This window comes from Siphateles boraxobius, unplaced genomic scaffold, assembly GCF_051911475.1.
Source record: "Siphateles boraxobius isolate OS27281-9 unplaced genomic scaffold, OSU_SipBor_1 13, whole genome shotgun sequence".
Taxonomy (NCBI): Eukaryota; Metazoa; Chordata; class Actinopteri; order Cypriniformes; family Leuciscidae; genus Siphateles; species Siphateles boraxobius.
Genome location: NW_027508733.1, coordinates 9717411 through 9734677, shown reverse-complemented (window position 1 = coordinate 9734677; position 17267 = coordinate 9717411). Strand labels below are relative to the sequence as shown.

Genomic DNA, 17267 nt, shown 5'->3' with positions numbered 1-17267 from the left:
CTGCAAGAACCATTCGTCCAGCCTGCTTCGAGTGGGTTCCTCGGGCGAAGACAACTCGAGCCCAAGGTCTTCAACGGCCTTAGAGAGTCGAGGCAGCCTTAGAGAGTCGAGGAGTGCGGGGTCGGATATGGAGCCCGTCCACCCCTTGCATTCGGATGCAGCAAGGGAAATGCTGTCATCCTCCTCCTCTACCCCAAAGGAGATGAGACCGGCCACTCGCTGAGAGGGGCGCTGATCCGCCTTTGTGAACAGGACCAACCAGGGGGTTTCTCTGGGTGAGATTGAGGCACTGGGCCGGCGTGGGCCCGCTCGCATCTGTCTGCTCTGGCATCCTCTGTCTGCTGCACTTCTTTCTGCGCGGTCCGAGCATAGGAAAGGGGAGAGCGGGAGGCGCGGGGTCGTCATAGCTGGCCAGTTGAGCCCGCAGGGTGGAGAGCGCCATCTCATCGCACCCCAGGCAACCGCCCTTAGAGAGTGCAGCCTCAGCGTGGTCGCAGCCCGTATAGGGAGTGCACAAGATATGACGATCCGTGCTGAAGAGAAGCTCTCTGCACGAGGCGCAGATGTCTTGAGGCATTTGAAACAACGCCTTAGAGAATTGATCTTTTTGATAAGTGAATTGCAGGGGTGAACACACTAGCTTTGAAAGGATATATGCGCGCTGGATGGCACAGCAGAACAGCGGTCTGAAGGCGGCGTCCAGTTGAGACCAGGAAGCCGGCGTCCTCAGAGCTGCTTAGCAGGTGACTTGTTCCGCTGAAGGCTTTTCTATGGCGGCGGAGAAGGCTTCTCAAAACCAGAGGTCAGCGAAGTGGAATAAATGGGGGCTTATATTGCCATAAGCCACGCCCATTCTGGCGGGCCCTGGGCATGAAGCGACCTGATTGGTTTGCACGTCTTAACCACCTCGCCATAGGTTCGTGCAGTTGCCGCAGCACAGCCAATGAGCACGCTAGACACTCAGCTATATGTCTGCTTTGCAGCTGCACTGTGTTTTAAAAAATTTGGCTTCAGTGTTCTCGAGAAAAAGAGTTTTTTCCATAGCGTAAGCTAACTTACGCAATTCGAGAGACCTCTCGAAAGGGAAACCTATATGACTATTAAAGACAGTGCTGACCTTTGAAATGTGCAAGTTGTTTAAGGAAATTGACTGGATATTTTACTGCAAAATTCGATGTTTTGTAAAATCACCCGCGAAGTCACAAACTTTTTATTAATTTTCTTCCTAAATAGTTTGTAAATATAGTTTTTGATTGTTTTAATCACAAAGCATCAGAAACTGTATTCAAATGTGTTGCATCACTGTACAGAACGTGATTCAGTTGATCAGATTAATTAGAGTCTTTGTGTCTCTGTGTAATATCAATCATGCTCATTTCTTTTTACTTCTGTGAATCTGTTTTCTTCTTAGGCCCCCTTGTTATCTTGTTAAGCTATAGTCTTTGTTACACTTGTGTTTTTCGTTGTTCCTAGCGTGTTCTTGTTCCTAGTGTTTCCCTATGTGTTTTTTTTATGTGTTTTTCACGATAATGTGTCATTCTTTTGAACATCAATTTTGATGAATGTCGAAGTTTGGATAATCATATTCTTCAAAATATCTTCTTTTGTGTTCAGCAGAAGAAAGAAACTCATACAGGTTTGGAACAACTTGAAGGTGAGTAAATGATAGATTTTTCATTTTTTGTTGAACCGTGCACGTCTGTCACATATTATTATCTATGCATGACCCGAGATTCCAATCCTATAAGAAAAGTGGCATTAAATCTTTCCTCCCTTCCTTGTCGGAGCGGGTGCTAGTGCCAAAATCATTGTGAGTCTTGAAGCTGACTTCTGTTGATGAAACTGCAAACTATCTACAGTAAAAATTTTCTTCAATTTATTATAATTATGACTCTTGTCTTAAATTGACTGCACTTCTGACTTTGGTCTTTATTAGCTAATCTTATCTGGTCCTTGGGTCTTTTTTTCTGTAAATTCCCTAACAAACATCCATTACAAGTGTTTCTCCATCTCTGTTTGTGAAGCATATTTAGTGTGATGAATTAAATGTGTTTTCTTAATCTGTTTATGAGTATTGTGTTTGAGATGATCTGCCTCGTACTTGAATGTGTGTTTATTTTGACATTGATGTTTCTGGTTTTATTATGATTGTCTGCCTTCAGCTTCAACTTACCTTTATCGGGTAGATTGAGTAAATAAATAGATTTAAGTATATTTATAAGTGTATTGTGATGTCTATTTTAGTCATGAAATGTTTTGTCAGGTCAGAGTTAAAAATTTGCCAAATATAAATCAATAAGAGCTGGGCATAGATGATTTTGTTTTATTAACAGTACTTTTCCAGTGTTTTAATAATCTGTTGAAATATTTTAAATGATCTGTGCATATAAAAAGGTTATGATAAAACAATAAAAAAAATTCCTGTGTTTACGTTTAGACGTGTATTTTTTCTTTAACTTTGCATCAGCACACCAGTTTCTTTCTGAAACAAGCAACAATAATGTATGTGTTCATGTGATAAATGACATTAAAAACACCTGATTCAAAACTGGATTCTTTGAATGTTGAATTCCTAGTTAGAACACTAGATGGCGCTCTAATGCAGAATACATACTGTTTGTAGTTTAAATGTATTTATGAAATATCAGGAAAATTATAACAAGAGCACACTGTGTGGGATGCTGTTCTTGAAAAAAAAATCACAATAATAAACAGTAAGTTATTATTGTGATTTTTAGCACAGTAAAACAATTGTAATGTGATATCAGGCTAGGATACTGTCTTAAACAATGAAATGACATTTATTTCTCCCACCACATGCACTGAAGAAAATAACAAATTACGATTTTAGTAAGAACATAGAGGAAATATTTTTATGCTTATATGTAGGTTACATGCTTTATGGTTTAGCAATGCATTTGATTTTCTTTTTTCTATAAGTGGTAAACATTATTAATAACCCTATAATAAGTTATTGATCAATAAGTTAAGACAACAAGTTACACATTACTTTAACTCATCAAAATAAGTTTCAACTTTTTTTAATAAGGTATACAATACTCAACTCATTATTTTAAGTCAAATTAATGCAGTTTAAATAACTTAAAAATCCAAATTGACTACTTTTAATTTTAAGCAACACATTTTTTTTTTTTACAGTAAGGGAGGAATAGGACGGGAAGAGATAATAATTTCGAGGCTTAGGTTTAAACACAATGGACTAAATCAAACTGTTCAAAATAGGAAAAGATCACAAAGAAAATGCGATTTCTGTGAAGAAATAGGAGGAAACAACTAACATGTTATGATATATTGTCAGAAATATGAAAAAGAACATTTGATCCAAAACTTAAGGAAGGTGAGAATACGATGTGATTAAAAGATTTTAGATTGTTGTTATAATTTCTTGTTTCAATACCTTAGAGAAACTAATTTAACTATTTCTTTAAACAACGTAGGCCTACTGTAGACATTCTGGTCCACACTCCACACCAGTTGATGGCGGAAATGCACCAGCTCGTTGTTTGACAACCACCAATAAACCCTAGAAGAAGAAGTTCTCTTGTCCGACTAGTGGTCAAACTTTTTTTTATTGAACAATATTATTAATAACAACCCTAATTGGCCTGGTACAACATATGAAATGTCTTCTCAGACAACAGACAAGCACCTTAACATAGGATATAGAAAATACAAATAAGGTAAAAAAGAAAAAAGATTCAAATAAATAAGGAAATAAAAGACGGGGTTTCAGAAAGTTTCACATTCTATCAAAGAAGATAAGATTAAGGCATTCTTTTTCTTCATTAATTTCTCTAGTGGTCAAACGTTGTAATAATTTCACTTCCGAGTGTGTGTGTGTCTGCTTTCGTAGGATGTTTTTGGGTTTACAATCATGTTTACAACAGAAGCAGGTGGAGATACATTTGAAACGGGATGTTATTTACATTAAAGGAAACATCATGAACCTCGACTCATTTGATGCTTTTAATTTAATTGAAATAATGTTTTGTGTGACCGCAAGACTGTAAAAAAATGTTTTTGTGTGACCGTTATGTTCGCGTGACGTCATAAACTCCGCTCGAGTTTTTCAAGTCAACTTATCAGCGTGTAAACTTTACCAAAAACACAGTCCCGTGTTTCAGACATGAATGATTCCTCATTCTGTGTTGCCGAGAGGTAGCATTAGGCAGGCCTACTAAAATCTTTAGTCTTTATCATTTGTTGACACTCCTTCACCCCATCACTCGTGTTTTGTTCCCTGACCCTCAGGTGGCTTTTGCAGTGCTGGAACTGGAGCAGGAGTGGATATATCTGGAGCAGTCCTCCTCAAATAATTGTGCCTGGACTTTATCACTATCAAGGGAACGTAAGGTGAGATTTTATATCTTGATTTCACAAGCTTTGTTTCACCGTGGACAGGAGCTCTGCTGTGCTATTCATAAGAATCAAGTTTATTAGCAGCATTTAGTTTCTCCTCAAAGCTGATGAAAACTTATTAACAACCATCTAACACAAATAAAAAATTGTCAGTCATACAGTGCATGTATTCTTAAAATGACTCAGAAAAACGGATATAACCTTTATAAGAAAAACAGGGATCAAGAATAGTTTTGCTTAGAAAGAATTGAAACTCTTGAAACTGCACTCTCAGAAAAAAAAAGGTATAAGCTGTCACTCGCTCTGTACCTTTTTGACCATTTAGTTACTAATACACCCTTAAGGGTAAATAAGGTACAAATAATGTGTACCTTTTGAAGAGCTACTACACATGACAGCTGTTGTACTTGTACCTTTATTTCTGAGAGTAGCACTGCTTAACTGCAGGATCATCATGCACACAAAGTAAATAATATTTACAATTTTCAAAGTAAAATATCAGTTTGATTTTGAACCTTTTTTTGTCAAACAGCAGCACGAATGAGTTTAGTATTTTGTAGTAAAGTGGCTTCCCTAGAGAAGTCATCGACGGTTTCATTTGTGCATAAATGAAAACAATCCTTGCAACGACATGCTGTGAACACAGACTGACACCTCAGACACACTCGCACCGACACACTGATTACACCTCAGACACACTCGCACCGACACACTGATTACACCTCAGACACACTCACACGACACACTGATGACACCTCAGACACACTCGCACCGACACACTGATTACACCTCAGACACACTCACACGACACACTGATGACACCTCAGACACACTCGCACCGACACACTGATTACACCTCAGACACACTCACACGACACACTGATGACACCTCAGACACACTCGCACCGACACACTGATTACACCTCAGACACACTCACACGACACACTGATGACACCTCAGACACACTCGCACCGACACACTGATTACACCTCAGACACACAGACGCTTTATTGACACCTCAGACATCAAATGCAAACATCCAGCAGCAGAAACATTCTCATGCATAAGTTGTTTGTCTACTCAACAGATCAAACCACATTTATATAAATATATGAGACCACAGCAGAGCTCACTTTATCACCTTTGGATAACTTGTTTGCATCTATGTTTTGCAAACATAAAAATGCTGCAATGGGCCACATGATTTACATAATTAGTTTAAAGTCCCTGTATTGCAGTTAAGGTCAATTCTTTTGAAATTTTTAGGAGAGCATTTAATTAATCTGGTTTTAATTATCATACTTTAAACCCTTTAGGATGATCCTGCATGACTGCTGTGACTTCCTGATGAAACATGTTGATTCTCACAATCCTAAAACTAACCATTGACTCAGAGTCTGATGTTGTTCAGGAGATTCACAGTGAAATGATCACAATCTGGGTCTTGTACTCAGAACAACATTAAAGTTTGATCATCTTCTGAATTTTATTGGTGCATATTCCACATGAACCTCCTCTTCAACTTTCTGTAAATATGCATAACACATGATATAATAATAATGTAATGTGATATAGTTTTTTAAAGTAACAAGTCTTTTATAAACATCCGATGGTGCTCTTGTGTTTGAGATTTACTGTATGTGATAGATCATTATACTTTGAAACACCATTACCGCCACATAAGAAAAAAAATCATAAATTGTAGTTTAATCATAATTAGGACAAAAGAGTCAAAATTGTGAGATTAAAAATCCCAAATTATGAAATACATAAGTAAAAAATTTTTTGTCATAATATCATCATTTTAAATCTTAATTTCAACTTTTTACTGTGTATGTGATATTTTTACTTTTTGATAATTATGACTTTTTAATCTCACAATTTTTATTTAGTATGTCATAATATCGTCTTTTTGTCATAATTATGATTTACCAGAGCATGATTTTTATTTCTTATCTGATAGAAATGGGCTTCAATATTATACAGACAAATCAAAAGCACACACTAAACTACATCTGAAATTATACAAATACTCAACAGATAGTAAAATAAATTGTCTCACCGATTTCTGTGTGTTTCTTTTGTAGAATGTCGTCTCAGCGTAAGTGATCTCTACTTCACAAGTCTCATCTGTTTGAAATTATAGATGCATTAAAACAACAAAACTCAATCTTAACTAGATCTGCTTCTTCACAGTCTATCTGTTATTATTAGGATTTTTTAAACTGAACACCAAAGTAACGCTGTAAGTTTTTAAAAACGGCATTAACTAATTTAATTTGCCGTTAGTCCTATAATTTTTTTCCACACACAACAATTCTAATTATCTAATATTTTAATAAATTCTAACTTTTAATCTAAAAGTATGTTTATCATGACATTTAGAAAGACATAATTCAAACCCAAATGGGATGTTTTACAAAGAAAAGTATTTTACATTCTTTGTGTTTAATCAGCATTTAGGTTCAACAAGCAGAACAAAAATCATCATTCATATACATAGATTTTAGAGGACCAGCCACATCTTTACATTTTATATTCATAAAAATTAACTTTTCAGTTTTTGCATTTCCAGTGTTGATTCAGTTTGAGAAACACTTTTTTTTGTGAGATGTGTAGAACGACGTACAGTGTCATTATATACAATTAGAAATAGACATTTATTATGACAATGAAAATCATGAGAATAATTTTAATTAAATGACAAAATAGGGCTATTAGTTGGCTAAAATATTTAGAAAAAAATTTCAAATAATTATTTCTTATTTTACTTGTTTTAAAGGAGAAAATAATACTTGCCATCTTTATCAGTTTTCTTGTGATTCCAGCAGATCCAGAAGATCCAAAACACTGTAGATACAATCATCAGAGATCCAGCAGAGATCAACACTATCAGAGACACTGAGACTGGAGGAACTGAAGGAGAGGAAAAGAGAGACAGTCATTAATGTGAGTGAATGCATCAGTCTGATCTACAACAGAAGACAGAGATCAGCTCAGTAAATACACACATACAGGTGAAACTCGTAAAATTAGAATATTGTGCAAAAGTTATCATTTTTATGATTATGGCTTACGGCTTATGAAAACCCCAAATTCAAAATCTCAGAAAATTAGAATATTACATGGAATCAATAAAAAAAAGGATTTTAAATATAGAAATGTCGGCCCTCCGAAAAGTATAATCATGCATCTATATATAGTTATATATATATACTAAATATATAAGGTTTCACCTTTTAATTTGAATTACTGAAATACATGAACTGTTGGACGATATTCTAATTTTTCGAGTTTCACCTGTCTATCTTCAGTGCTGTGGTACCTGCACATGTGTGACAGAGTGTGTTGATGTCCAGATGTGTGGTCTGGTTGCTGATGGGATTGTTCAGCACACAGCTGTAGGTGTTTTTATCCTGATATTCCACCTCCAGAGGTAGAGAGAGACTGATGCTGAGATCACACACACTGATGCTGGACAATACACTCATTCCTGCGTACCAGGAGAGAGTCGCATCACACACATTCAACACTGATGAACACACCAGTGAACAATTTGATGATGATGATGAAGATGATGATGAACAGTCTCTGGTAATGTTAGGAGTGGTCAGACGAGCTGGAAATCATGAGAGAATAGAGAGAAATATGAACAATCAGTCCTTGTTTAGGTGTTGTGAATTGTAGTGAATCGGTGTAATAAATTCCGTGTGTGTTTAGTGTGTTGATGGTCACTGAATGTGTCTGTTATTTATAAAATGATGTAACATCTAAATATGTAAATAAAATATGTGAACATTTGGACAAATGATTTCTACTCACCATAGACAGAAACATTGAATGTTTTTGATGTCAGTTTTGCTCCACTTATCTCTAGTTGATAAACTCCAGTATGTTCAGTTGTGGTGTTTGTGATGGTCAGAGATCCAGTTTGATCGTCCAGCTTCAGTCTGTCTCTGAATCTCCCATCAGTGCCGTTATATGTGGAAATATTTTGCATGTTGTTTTTTATTTCAGCTATCAGAGAGTTTTCAGGTCCATATTGCCACTTTATGCGGTAATCTTTACGTATTTCAGTAACATCAGTGTTTAGAGTAACAGAATCTCCCTCCATCACTGACACTGAATCACCAAACACACCTGATGAACAAACAGATTTACACAGATTACGGCCACTGATGGTTTCAAAGCCTGAAATCAGCTGAAGTTTACATTTAAAGTAGAGAATATCCAAAACAAGCACAAACTCAAAACAAAATGTAAAATATTAACTATCAAATATCAACATTATTGGTACAGCAAATCCTTATACTTTAATTTGTTTTAAAATGTAGAGAACAATCAGTGTTCAACGTTTCAAAATTTATTGACAATAAACGCATGATAATTATTGCAGAAAGTACAGGTTTAACTGTGCTGGATATTTTTAATACATATTTTAAATAAATGAGAGATTTAGATCACTGGATAGTCTGCACTATAATTTTGCTGCACATTTTGACTTGTGAATTTCCATGACATTTGTAGATTAATAGCCACAGAAATATTTTTAAAAGGACAAAAAATGGCCTGATATTTGAAAGCTCTATGGAAAGTTCAGTCTTTCTGAACATTTACATTCACTGTAGAGATTTCAATTATATTCATGACCATTTCCAGACCTGAAAATGTCACTGTAAACCTAATCCTAATCCCAAAAGAGACTGCATTCAAAGTTAATAGATCTTGTATTATGTTCATATACATATATTCATAATTATTTTGTTAAAATTCTAATTTACTCTGAAACGTAAAAGTGTGTGATCTAACAGCAGAACTGTTAGTGTTGTGCGAACTCCTATGCAGCGTTTGGCCCTCCTAGTTCACACATTGCATTTGCATATGATATAAGGTTATAGTTCTTCAGGCCCTTAACATTTTAACTGTTTAAAAAAATATTCTTTATTTTTATCAAAATGTTCATATTAGAAGCAGTAATAGCAGGACATCCTTACACTTTAAGCTGTAAGTGACAGTTTTTCTTCTGAGGGTGTAGTTACCTGACTGTTTCAAATGGATAAAAGTAGAAGAATATTGAGTGAATTGTGGATGACCTACATTTCATGGTGAAATGGAGCATAACTCTATAGTGATTTTAAAATTAATAGTGAATTAAAAAAAAAAATGTAGTTATTGGAAAAACCAGTTCATGTTAAAACTGTGTATGATGTCACATTACTGGCTTTACTGGGGTTTATCTTCAGAGTCAAACTGAAACCTGCTGCCATTATTTATGCAGCGGTATATAAACGTGGTTTGATCCGTTGGGTGGACAATCTTGTGTCGGTGACACTGGGCATTCAGTGTGTGAGTGTTTCGTTTGTAGGTGAAGATTTTCTGTGCTTCTACTATAAACAGCTTTTTTGGCTCTTTAATCTACTGGGGAAAAAACATGAGAATCTGTTTGACACTGAGGGAGAAAAACAATAGCATATTTATTAGTCACACTTTAGTTTAGGGTCCAATTTTCATTAACTGCATACCATAGTCAATAACACATGAACTAGACTCATATTATTATAAACATCAGAGCAGTGACTGTGAGAACAGCAGTAACTATAGCGCACCCTATCTTGTGAAGTAAGATATTCTTAGAGAGATGTGATTTTCTGCTTTGGGCACTAGAGAGCGATGATGTGCTTGTGGTGAATTTGCCAAATTTCTCTTTATACAAGAGTACAGAGAAACAGTGAAGGGTGGGATCAATATTTAATAAAGTTAGTAAATTTCCATGCAGGTTAAGCTAAAAATAGAATATAATTTGAGTTTCTGTATGTTCTATATTGTGACTAGGCCTATTATTTGTGAATCGCTAAATTAAACTATAGCAAAGCAACACAATTCAGACATATACAACTTATGAGAGTGCATGCAAAAAACTAAACTAAATTAAACAATGTGGCACAAAGAACAAGAATAGACAAAAATAAAAGATCCTGGCAGAGAATAAATTTGACAAGGATCCTGATTAAAACGTCAATATCTTAAAGAGCGATAGCGGCATCTGGTGGTCAGACTTGTTTTCCTTCGCTGTACCTCCACCAAAATGGACCTAGACGTCACAACAACGATGCAGACTGCAAGATGTGGTTATTTTTTTCTGGCTCTATTTAATCTGAGCTTGTGGTTGCAGAGAATTCCCTCTTTGTGGAAAACATCATGCCTGGTTCCTGTTCCCTAGAGGCAGGGATGGATTACTGACCGGGCCAATGGGGCCAGTGCCCAGGGGCCCTTGACTACCAGAAGCCCAGGGGGGGCCCTGGGGTTCAGAAGCAGTGGCGCCACCAGGGGGTGGCCAGGGGTGGCCGTGGCCACCCCTGGCCGACTCCTGGCCACCCCAATGGCCAGTATAAATTTTAGTAGCATCAGTTATGCATTTCATAAATAAGTCAAAAATATTCTTTAGTAAAAGAAGACGGGAAATTATGTGTCGTGACGTGCTTTTTAAGTACCAAATGGTATTGTTACAGCAGCTTTTTGATGTGTCTTTGCCACGTTTTGACAAGCAGGGAAGCAAACAGCGCGCTTTTCGGCGCCCCCCGCTTTTTTCACGTCAGTTTGGGTGACAAAGTCATCTGAAGTCATAGCTTAATGTGAGGGACAGAAGTCTATTTACATCATTAAAGTATACGGAAACTCGTTTTCCCTCCTCTGCGGCTGACAATCATTCTCCATTCATATTCAAACAGCGCGCGCGCCTCTTGGATGCACGGTAAAACTCTCTCCAATATGATATATTCACATTATAATGCATGATCTGTAGATAAAAGGCTGTAGATTTGCATAAAATTACTTTATTTTGTTGGAGTTTGTTGCTGTTTTGAAACGACTCACTACCGTGTGCTTGCTAGATCATCACACACATCACAAGGACTATGAATCGGCATCAAACGCACAATAACTGGAATTTAAAACTGTGAAACAAAGGAGCAAATCGCACTGAAGGATTTGTGCGCTCGACATTTCTTCGCTTTGTGACGTGAACTTTTAAATGCGCACTTATGCAGCGCAGCGCTGCACACTGTGACTCCATGTTGCTTTGAGCACATCATTCTGCACCCGCGAATCCCGATGCGCATACACGCTGTGTGCGCTCTGTTTTTCATGTTATCATGGGTTTGCGCACTGAAATATTAATGAAGCCAATATATTTTGTTATACCTAGCCTGCGCAATACATTTAAAATAAGCATAATTTAATTGTATATTATTTCTTTGTAGTGTAGGCTATATATGTACTTCTGAATTCTTGACATATATAAATATAAAATTGTGAAATGTATGATTGCCTGATTGAATTTTATAAGAGAACTAATAGTAATTTGTTTTTATTAACATATTTAGATTTTATAAAATTACTGTGCAGATTTTTTCAAGAATTACTTTTTGCTGCTGATTTATACACTCATTAAGTTTATTAAAAATTCATAATACATTTATGTAATATTTAAAGGTGTTAACTGTAATCTTACATTGCAAAATAATAACTTAAAAAGGATTAAATTTATCACAATTATGTAAGTATCTGGACAATGAAAACAGATGTTTATTAGTGCTGTAATATATGTGTCCCATATAGCTATACACAAGGTGTAGTGGGGGCATGGTTCAGCGAGGTCTGCAGCAGGAGAGCAGGGGGGCGGAGCCGAGCGGTAAGTAAGTGGGTCAAGTGCAAAATGACGAACACCTGTTTCTGATTGCAGTGATTGGCGTGGGGAGACCGGATAAAAGCCAGTCAGGTGCGAGAGTTCGGGAGAGAGAGAAGGACTGGGATATTGTGCACAAACGGACTTGCTAAAAACGTGGACTTACTGAAACCTTGCTGAAGGACTTTTTCATTTCTTAAGTGCTATAGTATTACCTATGGTGAAGGCGCTTCCGCGCAACTTTCTCTTCCTGTTTAATTGTTTAAATAAAAGTGTACAAGACCCAGTCACACCGACCCCTGTCTTCTTCCATCCCCACAATACTGAACCTGGAAATCGTTACACAAGGCCTCTTAAACAAGGCTTTTGGACTATGAGGGCTCCCTGGAACTTACTGTTGGGCCCTCTGTGAATATGAAGGCCCCAAAACCTCTTATAGATATTGCCCCATCCTGTTTGAAATTATATTTATTAGAACCAATCTTTGAGCTTATTTTTTTTTTGTGTGAAAGGACAAATAACTATTTGTTATTATTACACCATAACTGCCCATTTTTCCTAAGTTGAAATGAGACACAATTTTTAAACATTGCCTAATTTTTTATTTGCATAATTCTTTGTTGCCTTAGAGAACAACAAAGGCAACATTGGATAAATGATCCAACAAAATGGGCCTAGAGAAAGCAATCAAGTATGTTCTAGCATATTATTTAAAATTGTAACTGTAAAAAGTAAAAACGTACACACTTCAGTCTACAGTTGTTTGAACGACTGTAAAAGATGCGCCTTCAATGCTTTAGTGAAAGTTTTTATTTTTATGAATGTAGTTAGGTAGATTGATGTTGTCCAAGTGTGAGGACTGGATGTGATTGCTGCCATTGTATCTAATTTCCTGGGAAGGAATAATAAAGTGTCTATCATCATCATTATCATCATAAATGGCAGCACACGACGAACCAAATCGTCAAATCTACCTGCCGACATCCCAAAATATTTGAAATGCACGTCCATGTCTTTCAGTGGCCGGACAAGCACAGAAAATTCACTCTCCTTCTGCCTCAACTGATTCACGGGTCATACGTACTATCTGACGCCTTCTCTGGTGTTTTCATTCTAGCTTTAGTAATTTTTACTAAAAGTAACAGTTAACATCGATCAGCTCCAACTATAACATGATCTTAGGTGGCTCAGGTATTACTGTAATTATTTCAGCAACAAGGGTGATTTGAAACATGTGTCTTGCATTGTTTGCTGTTGAATGAACTGATTGTTAAAAGTACTAAACTGAAAGAAGATCATACTGTTGTGTTTCTGTGATTAAACCAAACGTTCTCATTACATATTACAATAATCTTGTGTTTGAAACTGTGATTATGTGGACTGAAAAATGTATAACTGTAATGAAATCATGTGATCATGTTTTGAAAGAATGACTAGCTGCGTTACAAGTGTGATCAGTTTGGATTTTTGTACAAAGAGTTTTGAAAATGTACACCTTACTTGTGAAAATAGTACCAAAGCATACTTTTTAATTAAATTAATGGAATTAATTTCCCGGTGGTGATCTTCATCAGGGGTTTAAGGTTTTGTGAAAATGTGCAATGATCTCTTGATTATATGAATGCAGTGTATGAATCAGGATGTGGTTTGTAAAGTTGTTGAAGGTCTGAGACTCATGCATGTTTGTCTAATGATGAGTGAAAGTGTAAATCAGTGATGTTCTTCTACTGTTTGTTTCCATGTGTTACATTTACCCAGCAATACAAACCTAGCGAGTAATCAAATGTAATTTTAAAAGCATTTATTTAATAGGCATATTCTTATACATATTATTCTACTAGAATATGCTTTAGTATGCCTACGGCTAGGCTATGCTTATTATCATCCATTGTGTACATCTCAGACACCATTTTCACTTGATGGAGGACCAAGCAGGTGATAAAGATCCCACAGACTTGCATTGAAGGAGGGATCTGAGTCATATCTAGATACGAGTTGACTCGTTGGACCAATAAACAAACACCCGAAAGAACTCTAGTATTATTGTTCTAGGTGTGAATACCACAGACTCGTCACAGAAGTCTCCTATAGTGAAATGATCACACAACTGGATCTGGTACTTTATATACTGAAATCATCTTCTCATGCTGACAGACACATACTCCACAAGTCTCTCCTCTTCAGCGTTCTGTAAAAAACACATCACACAAGATATAATAAGATATTTAAAAATAATAATAGTAATAGCATGAACTGCAAAGGCCTATGTGTTAAATCATAACAACACAAGCTGAATGGGAAAACTGACAATTTTGTAAAAACCCTTAATAACAATAGATTCATATTGTATTAATATTAGCCTGAACTGAGGAGTTTCATGTATGAATCTGTGTCTGAATACAGTTTGAGTTTCTTTCTCAGTATAACATTTTATGAGTTTATTTTTTGTCCTTTGTTTTGCACAATTATATTGCATTTTATTCACTTTTTCCCCGCTGTCTGTGACACTTATAGAACATTTTATTAATTTATTATATTAAAATATCAATAATTTTGTGTTAATTAGTTGCTTTAAAATGTATTATTTGCTAAAAAAGTAAAATGAAATGTGATCAATCATAATATGAAAGTAACATAATCTGTTGAAATAGGAGCTACAATACACTCATTTAATTTACCTCTGTGTTACATCAGAGCCACAAGATGATAAATCAATAGATGACTTTTACTCAAAGGTTTATACTGTACTTCAACAATACAACATTAACAGTAAAATTGCTTATTTTGGAACTACATTTAAGAAAGAAAATATGTGATATGTAATGATGATTATAGAAACACAATCACACACTGATCTCCATCTGACTCACTGCTGAAATGATACAAACACACACAACAGAAACTAGTAATGATAAATGATCTTACCGATGTTTGTGTGTTTCTTTCATAGAACGATGGATGAAGTAACATAACAACAGAAGTTTTCTCATCTTCATGAATCTGAACTGTTTGAACAACAGGAAGAGATTAAAACTACAAATCTAGATCTGTTTTTTTTTTTTTTTTTTACAACATATGTGGGATTATTAGGCTGTCAAAGTTATTGCACACAATGAATTAAATCTATTTAATACTGAAATTTTAAAAATGTCAAAATGGAATTTGGCATTATTACTTTTCACACTCACAAAATATAATTATTCCCAAAGTAAAAGTAAATACAGAATCAGTTTTTGTGCGTGAGACGAGTAAAGAGCTGCTCAGATCAATGCAACAACCAATGACCAACATTATTTAACATTACCTACATAAATACATTAAATTATAATATTAATATTGTGCATATTAAATTATAAAATGGGCTATCAATTGAAAAAAAAATGCATTTGGAGTAGATTTTATTATTTATTATTATTATCTGTTAACACTTGTTAAAAGCAGGTAACTCTTGCCTTCTCGATCAGTTTTTCTGTGTTTCCAGCGGATCCAGAAGATCCAAAATCCTGCAACAATCATCAGAGATCCAGCAGAGATCAACACTATCAGAGACACTGAGACTGGAGGAACTGAAGGAGAGGAAAAGAGAGACAGTCATTAATGTGAGTGAACGCATCAGTCTGATCTACAACAGAAGACAGAGATCAGCTCAGTAAATACACACATATATCATCAGTGCTGTGGTACCTGCACATGTGTGACAGAGTGTGTTGATGTCCAGATGTGTGGTCTGGTTGCTGATGGGATTGTTCAGCACACAGCTGTAGGTGTTTTTATCCTGATATTCCACCTCCAGAGGTAGAGAGAGACTGATGCTGAGATCACACACACTGATGCTGGACAATACACTCATTCCTGCGTACCAGGAGAGAGTCACATCACTCACATTCAACACTGATGAACACACCAGTGTACAAATTGATGAAGATGATGATGATGAACAGTTTCTACTGATGGCAGGAACAGGCAGACGAGCTGGAAAACATGAGATAATAAATAGAAATCTGGATCAATCTAATCAACAATCATATTTTCGGATCAGTGTGTTGAGTGAGTGTTTAGTGTGTTAACAGTTAGTGATTGTGTCTGTGATCTCAAAATAGAACTGATTAAATATTTAAATATGTAAATAGTTAATAAAGAATGTAGAAGGCAGGATTGGTGATTTCTACTCACCATAGACAGAAACATTGATCATTTTCAATGACAGTTTTTCTCCAAATATCAGTAACTCCAGTATGTTCAGTTGTGGTGTTTGTGATGGTCAGAGATCCAGTTTGATCGTCCAGCTTCAGTCTGTCTCTGAATCTCCCATCAGGACCATCATATGTGGAGAAGATTTGTTTCTTTTTTTTAATTTTAGCCATGAGAGAGCTGTTAGCTCCAAATATCCATGTTATGTCGTCGTTACGTATTTCAGTAATATCAGTGTTTAGAGTGACAGAATCTCCCTCCATCACTGACACTGACTGTATTGCATTTGTTTCGGCCCCAAACACTCCTGATGAACATGAAGAGAGACAGATTAAGAATCCTTTGGTTTACAAATTCTGAAATAAGATGTAAATTGAATTGTTCAAATATGAATTGAAGAACATCCAGAACAACAGCAAAGACACAGAAGCAAATTGAAAGGTAAAGATGGTAAGAAGGATTTATCTTTAATATATATTTTTTAACTTATCCACTATAGATAATACACAATGATAATTACAGTGTGGAAGTAAAGGTTTAATTATGAGAAATTGCTGGGAAGTGCGTTTGAAATCTTTGAAATTACGACCATAAAAATCTGAAAACAACACCTGAGAATTGAAAACGGTTCAATTAGGGTTTTGGATTTCTGAGCGAGATAAATTTATAGTCACAAAAGAAGAAATTAAGATGTAGAAAATAATGCAAAAATGAACTGTAGCAGCAGCTTTATTATCCTGAAACTGAAAGGAATTAAATAATAAAAATGTTTTTATAACTTACCCATCAGACTCCAGCAGCACAAACAGAACCAAAAAAACATCTGGAAAAATGTTCCTCAGTTCTTCAGCGTCTGATCTAATAAGACTGTATGCTTATCTGGTGGAGCTGGACCCTGCTAGATCTCTCTCTCTCTCACACACACACACACACACACACACACACACACACACACACACACACACACACACACACACACACACACACACACACACACACACACACACACAC

At 35.9% G+C, this 17267-nt stretch overlaps 2 protein-coding genes across 7 annotated transcripts in view; one reads left to right on the top strand and one right to left on the bottom strand.

Annotated features, from left to right (window-relative positions):
* LOC143736373 (SLAM family member 5-like) overlaps nucleotides 1-17267 on the bottom strand; it is a 145555-nt gene that overhangs the window by 8860 nt on the left and 119428 nt on the right. The window lies entirely within an intron of this gene.
* Nucleotides 3547-17267, top strand: part of LOC143735261 (twitchin-like) — a 59773-nt gene continuing 46052 nt past the window's right edge. Inside the window, exons 1-4 of one of the 6 annotated variants that reach the window (XR_013203075.1) lie at nucleotides 3547-3701; nucleotides 4273-4374; nucleotides 7210-7330; nucleotides 12123-13615. The gene's annotated coding sequence lies outside the window, so the exon portion shown is untranslated. Of the gene's footprint in view, nucleotides 3702-3856; nucleotides 4180-4212; nucleotides 4375-7209; nucleotides 7399-7695; nucleotides 9177-12122; nucleotides 13616-15546; nucleotides 15665-17267 lie in introns of those variants that run through there. The other 5 variants (XR_013203074.1, XR_013203076.1, XM_077225378.1 and 2 more) reach the window with 5 other exon arrangements.